The 21,852-nt window shown below is 41.2% G+C and overlaps 1 long non-coding RNA gene and 1 pseudogene across 2 annotated transcripts; one reads left to right on the plus strand and one right to left on the minus strand.

The window, feature by feature from the left end:
• Positions 1-1,763: 1,763 nt before the first annotated feature.
• On the plus strand, positions 1,764-6,789 carry LOC125168124 (40S ribosomal protein S3a-like; annotated as a pseudogene).
• A 708-nt stretch (positions 6,790-7,497) lies between these two features.
• On the minus strand, positions 7,498-14,775 carry LOC125168456 (uncharacterized). Of its 2 annotated transcripts, none has more exons than XR_007153145.1 (3): positions 14,577-14,775; positions 13,934-14,074; positions 7,498-7,806 (listed from the first exon to the last, which is right to left on the minus strand). It is a non-coding gene; the product is annotated as an uncharacterized LOC125168456 (long non-coding RNA). The 2 variants fall into 2 exon arrangements; XR_007153144.1 differs by lacking the exon at positions 14,577-14,775 and adding an exon at positions 14,176-14,264.
• Positions 14,776-21,852: the final 7,077 nt, after the last annotated feature.

Raw genomic sequence — 21,852 nt, forward strand, 5'->3', positions numbered from 1 at the left:
GAAAACAAGGCTGAAACTTATGCCAAATATTAGTGTGATTCTGAAACTTAGTGTATAGCTAACATTTATCTTTCTCTTCCCAATCCATTACTTCTATCTTATTCTAGGTCTTGATTCCCTTGGTGTCCATATTTCTAGGTTATCCGTCTCTTTTCTGAACTTAGATCTTATGTGAGGTCCTGCTAACTTAACATTTAATCATTATATTTCTTTGTAACATTTCTGGGTCCGATGTCTCACATGGTCATTTGGATTTTGTGTGTATACTTCTATTTTCCCCGGCTCAATAAGAAACTATTTGAAGTTAGGCATAGACATTATTTTCTTTAGGTTCCCTGCAGCTCTTAGCTCTGTGTGCCTGAAAGAACATGTGCTTTCTGAATGAATAAATGAAGGACATAATTCAACCTTTACTGGTCATTCAAACAAGAAAGGTTGTTGGGTTTGTCCTGTAGAGTGGAAGTTCTAGTGCTGGAGAAATTTGGCCAAGTTTACTGTCAACTAGAGTGGTATAAGCAAGCTGGCCTGGAGCTGAGTCGCCTGTGATATATCCATGTCATTAGATCTTGTGACATGAGAAGTCAACAAACACTGGATTGCAAATACCACGTAGTGAGTGCCGGGTCTGTGCATGTATGAATGCTCTTTTGGAACTCTCTTGACAAAAAAAACCTGTATGTGGGTTTATATGTCCCAATTAAATGATACAAATAAAAGTGACAGAGGCAGGATTTGAACTTCAACAGATCCACCTCCAAAGTTACAGTTTTTAATCATTACACGACCTTCATGATGCAATGCTTCATAGAATCAGAGCAATCAACATCTAATCCTCATGGGCCCTTATGGTAGAAAGGTCAGCCTAAAGTCCTAGGCAATGCCACAGCATCCCTGCCAGGGTCAGATACTCATTTTCTAGACCACCAAAACTAGTCTCAGAGGGAGGACAATGTATAACAAGTTTAAGGTGCCCTCAGGTGGTTCAGAGTCAGTCTGAAAGAATAGCAGAGAGGCAGCCTGCTCTATCTATCTGTAGGGTGACCATATAATTTACCATTCAAATCAAAATACTTTGGAGAGCTAAAGGAAACACTGTGATAATTATGCAGAAAGTACAAATGTAAGCTGACTACTCCAGGCGGTCTTTACTGGCTGAGTATGTTAAAACCTCTCAGGAAAGGGAAAGAAAAATGCAAGTATACATGGTAAATGTGGGAAGCCAATGATCTGAAAGAGGACAAAGTTGGGGTGAGGGCACTAAACCTAGGGGCAGAAGTTTGGTGCAGTAAATGATGTTTAGAAAAGACCTGGGCATATACGTATAACAAAAAGAAGCAAAAAATTGTATCCAGACACACAAAACAATAGAGTAGTTTGTGTATATGTGAAAACAAGTCAGGGAAATAAAAAATGCTGAGAATGGATTTCCAACAACTATTTGAAAGTTGAGGGCCAGATGGATCTAACATGCAGTGGGTACGTCATAGCAGGAACTGTGAAACAAATCCTGGTCATCAAAGGCTCAGTATGAACCCGAGAGGGAGTCCAGGTTTGCCGCATCAGTATCTTCTTGGGACCAGGATCATTCCATATTTTTGTCAGGTGATGTACAGCCATCTCTTCTCAGCTGGCTGACTTTTCTGGTACAATAAATGTAAATAAACTTTTGAAATTTGGGAGGCCAACTGTCTACAAGAGAATAAAGTTGGGATCTCATCGTGCACCTAGGAACAAAAAGTGAATGCGGTCCAGGAAAGGATTGGATGAGTATATGTGACAAGAAGAAACCTGAGATCCAGATGCAAATTGAAGATGATTCAGCAGTATACTTGGAAAATGACAGAAACTCTACATCACCATTCGGAAAGAAACCTTTTGTTGCTTCAAGACTTGCCAAAGACCTTACAAGAGCAGTATGTGCAGTTCTGACTTCTGCATTTTTAAAATGATTCAAAGAGGGGCGCCTGGGGGGCTCAGTCAGTTAAACGTCCAACTTTGGCTCATAGTTTGTGGGTTCGAGCCCTGCACTGGGCTCTGTACTGGCAACTCAGAGCCCGGAGTCTGCTTCAGATTCTGTGTCTCCCTGTCTCTCTGCCCCTCCCCTGCTCATTCATTCTCTCTCTCTCTCTCTCTCTCTCTCTCTCTCAAAAATAAGCATTTAAAAAATAAATTAAATAATGTAAAAAATTAAAGTCCAGAAAAGAATTACCAGATAGATTACAGTGGTAGGGGCATGGCCTCTTGTGAAATTTAGTAGAGAGAGAGAGAGAGAGAAAGCTAAGGGTTGATTTCACTGTTTTCAAAAATCAAGGAGAATATGGATACTCATTATTTTGCCTCTCCACAGTAGGTTGAAAAGAAGAAATGGGCTGACATTGCAGCAAGAGGTATGTCAGCAATGCTTAAGGAAGAAATTCTTGACCAAATACTGGGACAGGGAAGTGCTGAAATGTTTGACCCTATAATCTTTTTATTATAGGATAGAAAATCACTAGTAGTCCTGGGTTGTCATTACCTGTGGTATTTGATGTAGGAGATGCTGAAGAGTGGAGGAATCTGGGAGAGCACAAGGATATCTCTTGACAGACCTGGATGTTCCGAAACTGGTCAGAGAGAAGGAAATGTCAAAGTTAGTTGACCATAAAAACGATCATGTGGACTCTTATCTCTGGGCTATAGATGCGTTGAGATGAATCTTTACACACAGGGCCCTGCCCCTACTCCTGAAATCCAGATGGTGACACTCTGACATTGCCCTGTGACTTCACCAGCGTTATTCCTCTTTATTCTACTTTAGTCCCAGGTGATTCACCTGGGTGGGGACCATGCCTCCAGCTGTGAGTTAAGCATCACTTCTCCCTTTTGAGTGGGAAGAAGCACCTTCTATAGCTGTCCCTCCCAGAAACTCGATGGCTTCCTTAAACCCCAGAGGATTTTCTCTGAGACAGAATGTTTACTATGTTTGGTTTGGTACCCTGTTCTTCTATTAGGAGAGAAGGCATACCCTTGCATAGGGCAGCAGCCAGTATTGGATCAGCTTCAGTTGAGACCTTTCTTGCTATTGCAGAGCATCACATAGGGCTTAGCATCCAGGCTGTCTAAGTACCACTGGCCACTAGTCTTGGCCTTCGTCCCTCAGATTGTAAAGCCCAAATCTGCAGAACTAGAGCTGCACAGCTGTTCTCAGCAGAGAGGTACTGGTCTCCTTAGGCGGATACGCTATTTACTGCTTGTGAGGCAACTGCACAGGATGTCCCTGAGAATACACAGTTTGTCTCTGAGAGGTAGGTGAGTAGGAGCCAAAGGATGTGTATCCATGCATAGTCACCCTGACATTTGCTCTGAAATCACTGAATTGAGTGAGAAAGGGCAAGTGGAGCACTAAGTGACCCCTCTGCTCCCGCATGTGACTCAGGAATCCTATGGCTCTAGGTCCCAGGCTCCATTTCTGCCTCTATTGGAAGCCCTAGATTTGCTGGGCTCTGTGGCTACTGTGCTTTTATGTAAGCAATGGAGATACAATGATGAATAAGACAGATAACGTCTCGCTGTCATGGGGTTTATTCCTAGTGAGAGGAGACAGACTACACACAAAGAGGCAAATAAATAAACAAGAAAATATCAGATGGTGACAGGTGATAGTAAATCAGAGTGATTGATGGGAAGTTAGTATTGGGTGTGGGAACAGTTTAGGCTGAGATGTTGGGGACAGACTCACTGAAGAGGTTAATTAGTAACTTGAATGACAAAAAAAGAGGCAACAAGATGATGCAAGGAAAGAGCTTCAAGCAGCAGGAACTGCCAGTGGAAAGGCCCTAAGCTGGGAAGGAGCTCAGTGTTTTTGGAACAAAGAAGGGAGGCCAAATGGGACTGGAGCTGAGTGAGGTTGGGATATGAGATGAGGCTGGAAAGTTTGTCAGGTGCCAGATCACAGGGAGCCATGGGATCCAGGAAAAGAGTGAATTCAAAATGGTCCTAGAATTGGATTAGACTCTGGAGGTCATCTAGCTTGTGCTTCTTACTGCAAGACCGTGATAGCAGAGCGGAGGTGCGATTTCATCACTCCAGCTCTGCCAGCCAAACTTGGTCATGCTCCGACATGGAAACAAGATCTTCTGACCCAGGGTCCTTGCCACTTCCCACCAGATTCCCACCAGGAAGTGGGAGTCCTGAATATCCCACTTTAATAGGGAATTAAATAAACTAATATCTGAGTAACATTGAGAACAATATTCATTACATTATGCTTGTTATATAATAAACACTATATAAATGTTTCAAAGGTAAAAAAAAGACATAAAAACATGGAATTATCCTTCACACACCTTGTAAAAAAAAGGGGGATTATAAACATCTTTGTAGACTAGTTATGCCTGTCTCAGTAGTGAGTACTTAGTTTGCCTGTTTAATGCCACAGACCAAATGCAACCCATTTATTCTACAGTTGAGACACATTCCCACTATAGGGACATATGGTGCAGCTTGTACATCCAGGAGGAGTGAACATTCCACTGTGCACACAAATATTCAGAATCAGAAAATTGTATTGTAAGTTATGTACACACAGGGCACATGTGTGTATATACATCTTGGTTTTTCAAATAGCAATGACATTGCCAAAAGGAGTGATAGCTTTCACATCCTCCTCTGAAAAGAAGGTTTTACTGAAGAGGACATATGGAAATACATTTTGGAATAGCTGAGATCTTCAGTTCTGAAAGGATTTGAGGCTGGATCGATTAAGCACAAACCCATGGCAAGAGATGTGCTGGTGGAATAGAAGTTTGGTGTCACGACTCAGGCCCTCATTCGGGATTTAGAGCCCAAAGATCTGCCACGAGCAGATGCAAGGGCAAATCACACCCTCTTTCTCTGGCCTGAATCTCCATTCATCCTACTGCCTTCTATACTTTCTCCTTGTTCTCTCCCATTAACTGATAGGAGGGCTCTAATAGACTTTCTGCTTTCTCTCTCTTTATTCCTCCTTTATCTCTATCTTTTAGGGAGAATGTAATAGAGAAAAGTCTCACTCCTTCCTCCAGAGCTTGAAGAGACAGGAAGGGCATCCTCCCTTCTGGGGTAGAAGATGAAGGTATAAATGAGGTGATGGCTTTGAATCAAAGATGGTAGGGCTAAGAGAAACATCAGAGTCCATGGAAATACCTCTTTACTGTTCAGCTTTATGGAACATGTAGAAGGAGTTTGTACATGTTACTAAGGTAACATGTTAAGGTAAGGTAAGGTAAAGTAAGGTAAGGTAAGGTAAGGTAAAGTAAGGTAAGGTAAGGTAAGGTAAGGTAAGGTAAGGTAAGGTAAGGTAAGGTACCATTAGCAGGTAAGGTACCTGCTAAGGTAAATGGAGGAGATCGCTTACAGCTGAGGTGTCCTACTTGGGTACTCCAGCTACCTTAGATTCTCCAGGTACCCTGAGGGCCAAAGGGACCCAAGCTTTACAGAGGCTCTGTGAACTTCAAGGTCAACCTAGGTATCGATATCCAGCTGAAGACAAGGGAAAAGAGAGCATGGAGGGCCAGCTGCAAGAATTATAATTCAGGTCTAATTACAAACCTTGGTGCATGTTCCATTGGCTGGAGCTTGTCATATGGACACATCTGACTATGAGGAAAGCTGGGACCTGGGTTTAGCTGTGTGTTGGAGAGGGAAGGAAAGAGGTTTGGTGAATAGGTAGCCAGTCTACCATGGAAAGTATATGACCAATGGTACTCCAGAGACAGTGGCAGAGTTGAAATTAAGACCCACCTTACTTAACCCATAGCACAGTGCTCTCCTCACCAAACTACCCTCTGTTATATCATTCATATGTTCCCTACCTTTAAAAAAAAAAACACTTCCCACAAAAGGTGGTAAAAGGAAACCAAGAACCATTTTCTTTTTCAACGTTTATTTATTTTTTGGGGGGACAGAGAGAGACAGAGCATGAACGGGGGAGGGGCAGAGAGAGAGGGAGACACAGAATCGGAAACAGGCGCCAGGCTCTGAGCCCAGAGCCTGACACGGGGCTCGAACTCACGGACCGCGAGATCGTGACCTGGCTGAAGTCGGACGCTTAACTGACTGCGCCACCCAGGCGCCCCCAAGAACCATTTTCTAAGGAAGATTGAAATGATGTGAAAGCATCAGCCATGTTTGATATAGAAAACACAGAAAATTGTTAGTCTCAGGGACCCAAGGAACCAAAATGCATCTGATTGCCTCAAAGGTCATTTTGTTAAAGTGAGGCCTGCTCTGCAGAATGACGAATGTGCATTAGAAAATCCGAAGTAATTACTGAGGATATTCAAGGCAAAACTGCCTACCCAATTTGTATGACATGGATTTTACCCATGAAAAATGTGCTCCATGTTCGAGAAAATGTCAGGCCATGACTGAAGCTCATGTCGATATCAAGACTACGAATAGTTATATGCTTCATTTGTTGTGTGATCATATTTGGAAGACCTCTCACACTCAGAACCTACAGGTCCACCAAATCCAGAAGAAGATGATGGAAATCATGACTGAAGAGGTACAAATGACTTTAAATATGTTGTCAATAAACCGATTGCAGTCAGCATTGGGAAAGACATAAAAAAGCCTTGCCAATCTATTTATCTTCTCTATGATATGTTTTTTGAAAAGTAAAAATGCTAAAGAAGCCCAGGTTTGAATTGGGGAACTCACGTCACTTCATGGTGAAGGCAATAATTCTGGAATGTCCCTTGGGATAAGACAGGTGATACAGCCGAACGAGTGGATGGATATGAGCCACTAGTCTACAAATCTGCTTAAAATTCAGACTTCAAATGGTGACAAATGAAAAGTCTTATCTGTGGAGGCAAAAGGACACGCATGGCCCAGTAATGCCATTCTGGCATATCTTCAGTCAAATTCTACTCACAAGAAAGGCCCTGGTACAACTTGTGGGAATCTCACAAAGAAAGGTCAGCCTTGCCTCCTGATAAGACAGAGAATTTCCACTGTACCATGAATTCTTTGTAAGGAAATCAGCTTCCGAATCCTCAGCCTTGCTTTTTCTTACTCCTTGCTGTCCTTCCCCACTTGGCTGCTTCCTGAGGACCTGGGGAGGGAGGCAAGACGAGGGTTATTGCGCGGTTCACTGCAAACACCTGTCTCTTGGTTTTACCTCAACCTTTTGATTCAGATGTTTTCACTTCCTCCCCTTTTTACGTTTGGCCCTTTGGTCTCTGTCCCCGGAGCTGACTTTCATCATCCAATTAGAAATAATACCCTCTTCTTGCTACCAGCTTTTCTGGGAACCGGAGGGAGTAAACCCTAAGCCTCCCTCACAGCCCGTGGGGCCAGCAGCGCTTCAAAGGAGCGTGGTGGCGGCACCACCTCCCGGCTGGGCTTCTTTTCTGTTTGAACAGCTTCTATTGCTCACTGCTGATCAGTAACTCAATGATTCATTAAACACACAAACAATGAGCGAATCTGTTCCATTAGCAAGGCCACCTGTTGATCTCAGACATCCTCAGCTGAACTCGGTGAACGTGAACAACAGAATGGCTGCCTCCGTGGAGGGCCCCGGCTGCATTTGATGGCATGTTGCGGCAGGAAAGGCAGAGTCCCAGGCTTGCTCGGGCTTTTATGCTTTTCCTTTCATCTGGTGGCAGGGCGGCCAGAGTATACTGCGGAATACAATGCTGTTCTCTATAATCAACTGGAAAACTCCAAGAGGTTGGTCATTATTGCCTCCTTAGGCTTGTGGAATTAGACAAAGAGGAGAGTGGGAATATCTTGTACTCTTTTGCGTGCCAGTGGCAGGGCAGCAGAATCAGCCGAGTGCTAAACAAAAAACAACAAAGAAAATGAAAGAAACAAAACATAACAAAGTATGTGTAAGAGCAATCTTATTTATTGCAGCCATACCTTCTCTCCCCTGGAAATAATACAATCTCTGCTACTTAGCCCCTAGTTTCTGTAGCTGATCCAGGCCTTTAGGAACTAGTCTACCAGTGTTTCCCAGTTTATTAGAAATCAAGGCTACTAAAAATCCTGGAAAGTTGACATTTTGTTATTTAAAAAAAAATAGTGCTTTCTCTTCCCTTATGCATAACCAACCCCTCTAATCGTTGTAATAGAAGAGCTTTCATAAGGTTGGCAATGTTTGTTTAGAGCCTAAAAACTGTATCGTATCAGGAATAGGGAGACATAATCTTTACTCAACTGAATATAAAGTTGCCTCTTCAGAGTGAATTTAGTTTTTGAGTGCCACAGTCATTACAATTTGTACTGCGTACTTCAGAATGGTTAGGTTTAAATTTCTCTACAGTGACACTTTGATTAAAATATTTGATTACATAGTCCAGTTTTTATGCTTTTGATGGCTTTATTCTAGACTATCATGAAACACTTTGTTGTTCATTGGTTCGTGTAAGAACATAGATGAATTACAGGGAAATGACTCTTTAACAAAAGTTCCAGTTCCTGTTAGTTTATCATGTAAAAATTTGTTTAAATTAGTAATGAGTGATTATATATTTAAATATGATTTATTGTCAAATTGGCTAACATACAGTGAACGGATAAATAAGATGTAGTTTCTATATACAGTGGAATACTACTCGGCAATGAGAAAGAATGAAATCATGACATTTGCAGCAATGTGGATGGAACTGGAAGGTATTATGTTAAGTGAAATAAGTCAGAGAAAGACGTCATGTAAAACTTTTAATGTTTTTTTTAAATGTTTATTTATTTTTCAGAGAGAGACAGAGAGCAAGCAGGGGAGGGGCAGAGAGAGAGTGAGACAGGATCTGAAGCAGGCTCCAGGCTCTGAGCTGTCAGCACAGAGCCGGATGTGGGGCTCAAACTCACGAGCAGTGAGATCATGACCTGAGCTGAAGTCGGATGCCCAACCAGTTGAGCCATCCAGGTGCCCCATCATGTAAAATTTTTAAACAATCATCAGTTTTAAATCTCTTGACAGATTTCAGAGATTACTGTTGCTAGTGGCTGTTTTGCTTCCATTTTTGTGGCCCTGGAAATGGGAGAATGCCAGGCAAGGAATTCATGTTGAGCTTTTTTCCTGAATATTGTTTTGCTTTTAGAGGATGGGCTTTGAGCTTCAAGCATTCAGAATGAACACTATGAACAGATGGAGGCAGGCAGACTCCACTGCTTGGGTTCTGCAGGCAGGTGTGAGCATATCTCCCTCATCCAGCACATAAAAGGACCACGTGCACTTTCAAAGGGATTTCTGCAATCCTGGTCTTTTGACAACCACGACTACAATTTGATTGCCAAATGCAGGTGGTTGTGCAGAGGCCTAGTTGTGCAATCAAAAGAATCCTCAGAGTCTTCTGTATAAAAAGGAAAAGCACAGGGAGCAACTTTTTAAAAAAGACTAAGTAGGAGATAGCCACATACAAATTAAAAATTAGGTGGAAGAGGGGCACCTGGGTGGTTCAGGCCACTAAGCCTCTGACTCCTGGTTTCAGCTCAGGTCATGATCTCATGATTTGTGAGTTTGAGCCCCACATTGGGCTCTGCGCTGGCAGTGGGGAGCCTGCTTGGAATTCTCTTTCTCTCTCTCTCTACCCCTCTCCTGCTTGCTCTCTCTCTCTCTCTCTCTCTCTCTCAAAATAAATAAACTTAAAAAAAATTTAAATTAGGTGGAAGACTCATAGCTATCTTCTGATGTAATTAGACTAGCACCGTCCAATAGAACTTTCTGCAAGGCTGAGGATGTTTTGCACCAAGCCATGGAAAAGCCTAGCCACATGTGGCCATTGAGCACTTGAAATGTGGCTAATGTGACTGGGAAGCTAAATTTCAACTTTAGCTAATTTAAATGGGCACACATCTTTAGTGGTGCTGTGTTGGACAGAAAAAGATTATTCTATAAGTCCACGAGGGACACAGATCAGGTTGGTCCTGCAATATTCCCAGGACTGAGGGGGGTTTTCTACCTTCATTGTAAGTTCCTAATAAGTATTTGGTGTGTGAAAGCATAACTCTGATCATGGTCCATCCTTCTTTAACACCCTCAGGAGCTTCTCCCAACCTGGGAACTCCAACTCCTGGCAGACCCCTCAGCTCCTTCTACCTTCTGCTCCAGGATGTCCAATTTTTATTTTTATTATTTGTATTTATTTTTAATGTTTACTTATTTTTGAGAGAGACAGCGTGCAAGAGAGCAGGGGAGGGGAGGAGGGAGAGGGAGACAGAGGATCCCAAGCCGACTCTGTGCTGACAGCAGAGAGCCCCATGCAGGGCTTGAACTCACAAACCAAACCACAAGATCATGGCCTGAGCTGAAGTCTGATGCTTTACGGACTGAGCTACCCAGGCACCTCCAGCATGTCCAATTTTTAAATCTATCCTTTGACTTGTCCTCATCTTCCTGTCTCTGTGCTTTTGTGTGTGAAGTTTCCTTTGCCTGGAATGCTCTTCTCCCCACTTGCCATCTTGGCAGACCTCTGCTTATCTTTCATAACCGGAAAGTCTTCACCAACTGGCCCAAATGGAGTTAATCACCCTCATCCCTTGGTTCCCATGGTAGTGCAGTATAAATGTCAGAGCGCAGATGTCTTAGGGCAGACTCAGATCTGTGTGTAAATGTTTGTAAGGAAATTCCCAGGGGAAACTAGGAAAGGTGTGGGTGGGGGGTGGAGGGCAGGGAGGGGAGGAAGCCGAGTAACTGTGCAGTCATGAAGTCCAACCGAAGATCCAATTTGCCCCATCTGCAGGCAGATTCAGGAACTCTATAAATCAAGTGTCAGTGTTTTCCTGACCATGGCAAAGGAACTAGTGTGTTCAAACTCTCACTTCCATCAGTTACTGGTTAAGGACCACCCAGGGAACATGCACTCCCAGACACTGCCCTCTCCATTTGTGTGGGTACAGGAGACTCAGAAGATAGTTCCCCAGGAAAGAGGGCAGGTTCTGGCTATAGGAAGTTTTCTGTCTCATGGGATTGATGGGGCAGGCAGCACAAAAGTAATGGAAAAGGATCCTGAAGGATTTTGGGGCAGAAACATGAACATTAGACATCCAATGATACCCTCTACAAGGGGTGTGAGAATTGAGTCTATATGGGTTGCAAACCCAGATCAATCTTATCCTAGAAAAGTGGCTGGTTTCCAGTCTCTGTAAACTTCAGAAAATAATTACATCTTACTTTCAGACTTAAGGTAACAGACTTAATTTAACATACTTAAATATGATAATATGTCTAAAGTATTTAGCATAGTTGGGGTTTACTAGCAAAAAGTCAAAAATTGCATCTGTTATTAAAACATAGCACTTTATTGTGATTTCTGACAATAAAAGTGCTGTCTGGCAATAATGTGATATCTGATTCTTCCACTGGCTTTGAGATTCTCTAGGGCAATAATATGCCTCATTGATCTTTAAGTCACTGGCACTTAAGCCAATGCTTGACCCCGAGTAGATATCAGATCAATAGTTCTTGAGTAAATGAATGATACTCAACTTTGAACCTAATCTTTCTTATCATCTCTGATGACATGTTACATTGAAAAAGCTCTATTCATGTGTCTCTTTTTCCCATTAGACCATAACGGTAGGGTTTCTTACCCTTTTTGATTCCTTTAAACGTAGCACAACCTGGCATACGGCAGTTGCTAGACAACTGTTTGTTGAACTGATGTTTGTTGGGTAAGAGTCCACAAAGTTCCAAGGGTAAGAGTATTATAAAGTGTTGTTTTCTTCATGTCAGAGTTTGTTTGCAGACTGTGATCTCAGATCACTTATGGTTGAGTACAGAAAAACAAAACCCCTCTAGGTTTTTCAAAGAAGAATGTAATTTAATAGAGGGAATTAGGTGTTACAGTAGACAGAATTCCTAATATGCTCCCGCAAAGATGTCTCACCCAACTCCCAGAAGCCACGAATATGCTGATGCATCACTCCTGTGACTATGTGATGTTATATGGCACTATTCCCAGTACCAAGGTGGGTTTTCTACTTTCATTGTAAGTTCTCAGTAAATACTTGTTGTGTGAAAATATAAATCTGATTATGGTCCATCCTTCCTTGGCACTCTTATTGCTTCTCCTGGCCCATAAAGAGAGATTACCTGGGTGGGCCTGATCAAATCACACAAGCCCTTAAAATCAGGGAGCTTTGTCTGGCCGAGAGGAGAAAAGAGAATCAGAGTCCAAGTGTGAGGGGATTGGGTATGATGGGTTCTGCTCTGGCTGCCATGTTGGGCAAAGGACTCAGTGTATCATTGTTGGTTTAAAAGTGGAGGATGCCGCTTGGGGAAGGGTGTGCATGGCTTTAAGGAGATGGGAGACCCTTCTGTCTGACAGCCAGCAAACAATTGGGGGCCTAAGTCCTCAAACTACAAGGAGATAAAGTCTGCCAACATCCTGAATGAGTTTGCAAGTAGATTCTTCCCAGACCTTCCAGATAAGATCCCTGTCAACAGTTGACACCTTGATTTGAGCATGGTGAGACTTTGACCTAGAACCCTGTTGAGCCCACCTGACTTCTGATCTACAGAACCATGAAGTAATAAACACGTGCTATTTCAGGCTGCTTTAAGTTTGTAGTAATTTGCTACACAGCGGTAGAAAACTAATACCAGTGCTTTTTAGATTGCAGAAAAGCCTGGAGTCAAAAAAGTAAGGTGGGCTGCTCCTTGCTTTCAGGTTGCCATCACAGGCTTCCAGGTAGCTGTGGGAAATCACAACTGACCCACAGCCCTGAAGCTGGGGCCTGGCAGTGAGAGAGACCAGCCAGCTGCCACGCTGGTCACATCTGCTAAAGCTCACATTGTCACCCTGGACCAGTGCTGAGAGAAGGATGGGGCTCTTGCTCTCTTCTGCCTTACAGATATCCCATGAATGAATTCTATTATTAAACATGTTATATCCAGAACATTGGTGGAAACGAAGTTTGGGGACATGTGGCTCCCAGACATCTAGCACCCAAGATAAAGGGGAACCTATGAAAGGGGTCAGGATAATGCTGATTGACAACGAATGGTATCCAGTATGGTTCTTCAAACTTTCAAGATCCCTTTAAACCAGCCTTCCAGTAGGAGTTATTTTCATTTTACAGATCCAGAAAACTGAGGCTCCATTGGGCTAAATATCTTGCACCCAAATCTCCTCAATAGCAAGTAGCAAAACCGAGATTAGAACCCTGATCTGTTTCTCCCCAAATCCACATTTTCTCCCTCTGCCACTGACGCTGGCCGTGAGGTGGAACTTACATGACTGGCTGACAGTTGGATTGTGGAGGCTCAGCTGAGGAGGCGATAGAAGTGGTAGCAATTTCATTTTATTTAAAAAAAAAAAAAAAACGTTTTCCTCAGGTTTCTGGCAAGGGTTGCTGTTAGTTTCTTGTTGGAACCCTCTCTAGCACTGTCTCCTCCCCCCTTGCTCTCATCCAACCTTCCTCCTTGGCCCATAGTCTCTGAGTTTGGACACAGACCCTGCAACGTGTGCTCTACTTTCTGGGTCTATTTTGGTGAAGGGTCCTGCCTGCTTTCAAGGGGCTGTCCCTGCCGTCCTTTTGTTTTGTTTGCTGCACACAATTGGCCCTTCTTTTCCATGGTCAGGGTCTCTCTGCCTCTCCCCCACTGGGGGCTGGTGCTGGACTGAGGATCAGCATCAGGAAAAATATCCCCTCCAGAGGGGGGGCCATGGAGCATTTCCCCCCAGTCGGCTCTATCTTTGCTGCATACCAATCCAATTACAAACAAATTGGCCCACAGGTTCAAGCATGAGAGCGATTTGGACTTCTCTCCTCCCTTGCTGACAGTTTTAAACCTGTTTTCTTTAAAAACCCAACTCTGGGAAGAAAGTTTAGCACCCAAGCTCAAGAGAGGTGGGATGCAATCATCTCAGATATCAGGGTATAGTGAGGCTTAGAGAAGGAACTTTGAATTCTATTTTTCAGGAAAAAATGAAACAAAAAGAGGTTCTCTGGGATTTACCTGTGACTGCAGGTTGGCAGCAGGAGGCTGGTCTTTTCAGGTCTGACTTGACTGGCTCTCTGGGTTCCCTTCTTTACCCTGGGTGGCTGCTCTTTTCTCTCTGGACTTTTCCTCAATGATGAGGAATTCATTCCTAGGTTTCTGGGGTGGGAGGAGAAAGAATGCTTTCAATCGTCTTTACTATGCCATAAAAGACATGATTTTTTTTCAAGCATGTGTCAAAAGAGAAGTGCATAGCCCACCTACTGAGCAAATTTGGGATCAGCCAGGCTTTCTTCACTCAAAGATCCCATAGGAACACTGTCAGGAGAGAGACATGTGAAGGAATGTGCTCCCTCTGCCTTTTTAAAAATCAATTTAAACACACCTTAAATTAAAAACCCAACTTAACTAAAAAGAAAGCAGATATAAAGTTGTACATGTAGTTGAGGTTTTTTTTCCTTTGGCCCCAAATTCCTCAGGCTGGGTTTTCCTGAAGTGGAGTTATCCTGGGCTGCATATTGACATCAGTCAAATAAAGGATGATCCTTCCTTCTGTTCCCTTGTCTTTTTGAGACAGATCACCTGTCACTTCCTATCAGCATACCAGTCACACTTCTCCTGTGAGGATCTGTGTGGAGTTTCTGGGGGAAGTCTAGCTCACTTGTGCTGAGATGCTCAGCTGGCAGGGAGCCCGAGACCACTCCATCATCGCAGGTCACATCGGAAAGCCTCATCAGAACTGCTCTTCTCTTCAGAAAGATGTCTCAGAGGGTTTCCAGGGTGATTCAGAACATCCTCCTGAGATGCTGAGAGACTCAGGTCAGAGGATGCGTCTAGACGCAGGTATGTACTCTGCTGGAGACCTGGGTATGTATGCGCGTACTCTGTTCGGGGGTGGGTGGAGGGGGAAAGTCTATAGACCAGCTGGGGGAACCAACAGGTACAGCATGATTACAAGTCAGACAAATATTATGACGGGGAGAAGGATGTGGTGAGGGCACAAAGAAAGGGTGCATAAACTTCACAGAGCAGGAGGACCTTCCAGAAGAAATGGCAATGGTGCATAAGACTGCTAATGACATAGCCACAGTCTCTGTGATGAGACCTCAGAAACTGACCTGAGAACAGAGGTGTGTGTTGCTGAGGGGAAACTTGCGGGGGGGACTACTTTCATTAGATCCAGACTTGGATGAACGGCAGCGGCCCCATAGCCATGCCCACGGATTCTGCAGCTACTCTTTGATGGCCTTTGACTTTACATTGAAGATACATGAGAAGATAGGAGACGAAGATGACTCCTCCCTCAGTTTAGTTACGGCACCTGCCTCACCTCTTCTGAGCTTCCAGCCCTTGGGTCGCAATGAAAAAGAAGATGCAGGGATCATCCTGTTCAACTGTCAAGTTTGGGGGTGAATGAAATATCCATAAGGGATCTCCAAGAAGCCAGAAAACTCATATTTACTTTCAACCAGGGAGAATTTGAACCTATGTCTCCAGATTTAAAAGTCTAGGATATTAATTCATTGTGACATCTGGTCCTTCTCTTCGATATTTTAAAAATAGGCTAGAAACAGAATTGTGAATCCATGCTCCAAAGCACTCCACTCAGATTCTGGGAAAGAATGCAACTCTGAGTTTATCTTGTTTATCCAACTAGTCTCTGGTCATTTGTGTAACATGATATTTCTTCCATTGGATGCTGTAAGCCAATTTCTAGCACAAGGTTTCCATTTTGTTTTAATCATCCATGAAAAAAAAGAATGTGGGAATGTCTGTGTTGCCATTTTCTAGGACTGTGGTGGCACCAGTAGCTGGCTGCTGGCTTCTAGTCTTTGCTGCAGCCACTTGAGAATGTGAGATTCTCTACGAATCCTAGAATTTTGGAACTAGAAAGAAAATTTAGCAGTACATAACAAGAACCATAAAGATGCTCATACCTTTTATTCCAGTCAACCCACTCTAATGAATTTCAAAGAAATATCACTCACCAGACCCTCAAATATGCATTTTCAAAGATGTTCACTCTAGAATTATTTTTTGTAGTAAAAAAATGAGAAATCACCAAGATGTTCAACATTTATGGACCTTGATTTAAATGTTGGGGTACATTAACTTCAAGGAATATTCTGCAGTCCTAAAATAATTATGAAAGCTGCTTTACATTCACAAATGTCTATGGAAACCTACTATGTAGCTGTGCCCTAAGATAATAAAGAAATATGCAGACTTCAAATCTATGTTCCCTGTGACCTTAGCTATGTGAAAGACATATACGTACAGAAGAAAATTTGCAGAAATATTATTAGTTGGCAAAGTAATAAATACTTTATAAGTGCTTTTGAAGAAAAATTTGTTACATTGTCTTGTGTCAATTAATATGTGTAAAACTTATGATAGGAGGACAGAAGGTGCTACTAGCTTTGGGAAAGACTTCTGAGAGGTAAGAGTGAACATTCATTCATTCGTGGTACATATATTTGAGCAACTACTGCATGCTAAAAAATACAGCAGTGATTAAGACAGAGACATAATCCTCACAAGTGTTAGGTCTGTGTTTTATTTTTATTAATATTTATTTAATGAATATTTGAATCTGAAAAGTAACCTTATAATAATCTATGCTAATTTCCATCTTTCCTATCTTTTTCCTCCAAAAAACACTTGTCGTCGAAGTAAAATTTAAGTTATGGAGACAGTAATTTGCCTGCAGTCACACAGCTTATTTGTAACAAGCCTGATATTAGAATCTGATTCTTGGGTTACCACCTCACCTCCACATTTCTCTTATAATCAGTCTCTTAGAAACAAGTTGTTGGAATAACAATGGAAACTCAGAAAGAGTCTTTAGAACCATGATATTGGGCAGAAAGCGAGAATGATCAAGACCTGTGCTTCTCAAGCTTTATTGTATGTAAGAATTACCCAAGAGCCTTTGTCCAAGTGCAGAGTTTGAGTCTGTAGTCTGGGGTGGGGCTTGACATTCTATATTTCTCCTAAGCTTCTCGGTGATGCTGATAGTGCCTGTTCTTGAGTAGCAAGAATGTGAGGATATAAGCTGTCCAAATATGGGTGAAATTTCAAGTTTAATCTATAGCCAGTGTTATTTCTAATTTTGTCCATGGGGAAGTATAGATGTCAATTTTTTACAAAGCCTAAGTTTACTGTTATTAACCGCTGACGTGGTTTTCCTTTCCCTCTTAGCACTTGCTCTACATCTCAGTCTCTCTCATGCAGCAGGCCTGTGAAAGACAGGAAGAATATTCTAGAACCACATCACTATGGGATAATGGAATAGGAATTTATACTTGGGTCATTTGGCTCCCAAGCCCTTTCTCTTAACTGCTGTGATGCATATTCACATATGCATGATGTTTCCCCTTCACCTACCAGTCAAGGTCCAGGTCTTGGAGTCAAGATCAAAGTTGGGTCTGAAAGCTAACTAAGCACTTAGTACTGAGGGCCAGTTACCTCATCTGTTGGTGTTCCTATTTCTTCATGTATAAATATAGCTAGTAGTAGCACCCATCTTATTAGATGCTTGTGCAGATTAAACAAGATAATGTACACAAATCACTGACCTCCCTATCTGCATGGAGTGAATGCTCTATAAAGGTAGCTATTATTGTGTTGGCTGAGTCTGAATCTCATTCTGAATTCTTCCAGAGGAGTTCACACAAACCTAGTGCTTGAGGCAGACAGGATATCAAATACAGTAAAACCTTGGTTTTCAAGCATAATTGGCTCTGGAAACATGCTTGTAATCCAAAGCACTTGTATATCAAAGCGAATTTCAAGAACCATTGGCTCAGTTGTGATCATGTCACGTTCTGTGTCAGGTACTACTCGTATTGCAAGACATTGCTCATTTATCAAGTTAAAATTTATTTTGCTCATCTTGTGGAACACTCACAGAACAAGTTACTCACAATCCAAGGTTTTACTGTAATGTATTTATTTAAAATTTAATATTTAATTGAGCATACTCTAAATATAAAAATGTAAATATATGAATAAAATGCTAAGTAAATAATAATGAAACATAAATAAAGCATAAATATATACTTATATAAACATATAGATATACTTAAATAATATCTAATGTATTTCATTAATTAAAATATTTATACAAAAGTATATAAATATGTGGACAAAATGCAATTTAGAGAAATAATGTATATAAGTATATGAAGTTTAAATAACGTGAATATATTATAAAAATGTAGTGTAGTTTAAATAATTTAAATTCCAGTAATACATATAGTAAAATAAATATATCAATACTATTTCATATATGCTATATAAACGTTATATTTGTATATATATGAATGTGACAGGTGCTAATGCACAAAGGTTTTTGAATATGAATACTATGACAACACAGAAGATAGTAGCTTGCTTTCTGGGATGATGGGGGAGATAACTTTTGAGCTTAGTCTGGAAGGATAAGTTTGAGGTTGGGAAAAAGCACTTCAGGCTGAGGGTTTGGGGTAAAGAGGGCAGCAGGCAATAAGGCTGTAATGAAGATTGTTGCTGGTTTATAAAGAGCCCCTAAATCATAGCCCTGATCTGTAGACTGTGGGGGGGCCATGGGAAGGTGGTTTTGAGCAGGCCAGTCATGTGATTAGATGTGCCTTTAAATCTGTGGGGTGGACAACTTGGTTAGAAATACGTTGGCCTGCTCTCTGCTTTTTTCAGGAGTCTACACTGTTTCCCAGGCATCATCAAACCCTGCAATAGTCTTTCAAATCTGCCCTAGCCATTGAAAAGGTAAGGGGGAAACATCACTGTGTAACTGGGTATTTTCTAATCCTTGTGCCTCTGCGTACTAAAATTTCACTTTCAATGGTAAGGTTTGAGGCATTTTCCCTGAAGAGGAAAGAATTATTGATGCAAAAGATGTTACCGAAAGGGAAAATAATCAGATGGGGAAAAAAAAGGGGATGAACACAGAGAAATGCCTTACTCCTGTTCCTACTGTTAACTTCTAATTTCTTATCCTTGGAGATACTTCCCCTTAACTTGACCTTAAAAAGAATGAACTCTGAATGTCACAGGAGTCCTTGTGATTGATCGCCAGGTAAAGACCAAAGGTAGAATTCTGTGATGGTGGAGGGGAATTTTAATTCTCTTCCTTCATCAGTAGCTAACTTAGGTGGTTAGAGAAGGAAAGGAAATGTTTCCTTAAAAAGGAAACATTCTAATATTAGAATCTGATGCAACCTCTCATATCATTCCCAAACAGAATCATTTTACTGGCTATTTGTTGGCAATCAGATGCATAGATCTGCATATTTTTATTGGCCTTTGCCACAGAAATAGCATCTCAAAGTCTTTTCCCATACGTATCACACAAAAATAAATGATAATTCTATTTGACAGTTCCTTTCATCTAAGGATCTTAATCACCCAAACATTCCTTAATAAAAACTTGCAACACCCTGTGAGGGAGGTAAATATTAGTGTGCTATTTTATGAATGAGGAAGATGGTTAATGAGGAGATTAAGCTATTTGCCTATAACGAGGTAAGTTTGTAGATATGGAGTCAAATTTCCACCCTCTGCGAGGAACTCGATAATTGTTAAACTAAGACAAAGCCTTTACTTATCCTTTAAAAAAGATTGAGCAAAATTGAAACCTGGCTTTTTTGTTCCCAAGTTACTAGACTTCATCCCCAAACAATGATAATACATTTTTCAAAAAGAGAGAGGCTCATATTTACAGGTATGAATTCATTTCTCCATTGCTTTACAGAACCTTAAGACTGTAGCATGTTGTTCCCTAAACAATCTGTAACTGAATCACAATCTTTTCAAAGAAGGTGTGGAATTTGTTATTATGTAGTATAATCTTTGTCTTCCAAATCTATCCTACATTTAGATCTATGTCTTCTTGTAAAATGCTCCTAACATAGTACTTTGCTGCCTTAGATAAGAATAATTTCATACCACTTATTAGGATGTAGAGTTCTAGTGTGTTTTCTCTACTAATCCCAGATATATTTTATTGAGCACTTATTATGTGACATCCTCTTTGCTAAAGGCTCAACATAATTCACATTTATTCTTTCAACACTGTGAAAGAGTGTTGACATATGAGAATCTATCCCCATTTGACTCATGAGAATCTGAAGCTTCAAGGAAATTGGCTCAGTCAGGGTAACACAGACAGGAGGTAGTAAAGCATGGAATCTCCCCAGATTGTCTGACCCCAGGACCCAACCATTTCCAATATTGGATCATAAGCAACACCTTCAGCTCAGTAGAATTCTTTCCTAAGGAACAATAGAAGTTTAATGTCTGTTTTTTTTTTTTTCTGTGCTTTAGAAAATGAGCTTGAACATTTGACACACTTTGTTTACCTGCAGTAGAAATTTGTAAAATGGTTCCTGCTATAGGTCCAGATATAGAATTTGTAGGAGACCTGACAGTGACTATAACAAAGCATTAATCTTTAGAATGTTTCCTCGATCCTCAGAGTTCTCATTATCCTTCACAGAATGGGTTAAGTATTCTACTTTTTACCAGTACCTTCTGTCTTCTCAGCCACACCCAGCGTCTCCTCCAGGATACATACTTGGGGTTGGTTGTCAAAAGTTCATTTTGTTGTTTCAAAGCCTTTTTCTGTCTGATACTCAATTTTAGTTCCCTTTCCTTTTTTGTTTCCTTTATGAAAAGTTGGCAATACCTGAAACTCTATTCTCTCCTGATCATAATGGCATTCCTACTCTATTACTATCTACCTCTTTGGTGCTGTGGGGGACTTTTCTAAAGGTTGTTTGTTTTGCTGAAGGACTGGTAAATGATGTGTTTCAGAAGTGACATTTTGACTTGCAGAGGCCAGACAATCTGGACATGGGCAGACTTTCTAGAAATCCCACATGTCTTTCTGTATTTCAGTGCTGTCATCTTAAACGCAGCATCTGTAGCATAAAACTGCCAAAGGGCGTCGTATTTTTATTTTTTTACCAATAATTCTAGGTGACCTGCTTTTGCCCAGATCCAACAACTTGGGTTATTTACCGACTTTTCTATTAAATCGAGCCATTCCTTCTGAACACCAGAGATCTGATGTAGCAGATAAAATATCTCTGTGGCATTGCCACTTACAAATGTATACACGTGCTACTTCCAGAAAATGATCTTCCTGAAGAACAAGATGAAAATTTAATGGCAGCTTTAATCTTAACCTCAGACCCTTGCAATATTACACTAGCAAAAAAGAATTCACCAACAGCTGCGTGTTGGAGAGACCAAGGGACTGATTAAATCTGTCACATGGACAACAAGTAACTCTTTGAGTGGTAGGTGTGCACTATGGCTTCCAGTAAGTCTGTTACCAGATGAGCCAACTTCAAAGATAGTGGTGGGTTGTGCAGAGGATAGTAGGAGGTGGGGAAGGGCCAAAGCTTCAAAGAACGTTGAGGGTGGGTTGTTTGGTTTTTTTGGTTTTTTTGGTTTGGTTTTAGCATTTCAATTCATTGCATGCAAAAATAGTTTGAGGTATGTTGATAATGACCTAACACTTATTTTCAGTTTTGTGACAGTAGTATACAAAGATTAAATAAATACTGCAAATTAATTGCACTTATATTTTAAACAGAAGAGTCCTTCAAATGCAAATAGGAGACATCCTGTCTACAAGGATATTTAGCCAATTGCTTGATGCATGTGGTTACAAAGAGGCTTGAGTATTGTCCAAGAGGCACAGATGGGATGATTTAGGCACAAACAAGTTTTATTTTGTTACTTCTGTGCAAACTCTTGGACATACCTGGCTTTATAAAAATTATATTCTTGGTTACATATGAAAAGTCTTAAATAGACATCAAGAAATTATATAGAAATCAGTTTCTTGGCTAATAACTGGGGTTATTAAACTTTAATATATTGCAGATCCATATTCTTTATAGATTTGTTATAATTTAGGAGTTAAATGT

This window comes from Prionailurus viverrinus, chromosome B3, assembly GCF_022837055.1.
Source record: "Prionailurus viverrinus isolate Anna chromosome B3, UM_Priviv_1.0, whole genome shotgun sequence".
Lineage (NCBI taxonomy): Eukaryota > Metazoa > Chordata > Mammalia > Carnivora > Felidae > Prionailurus > Prionailurus viverrinus.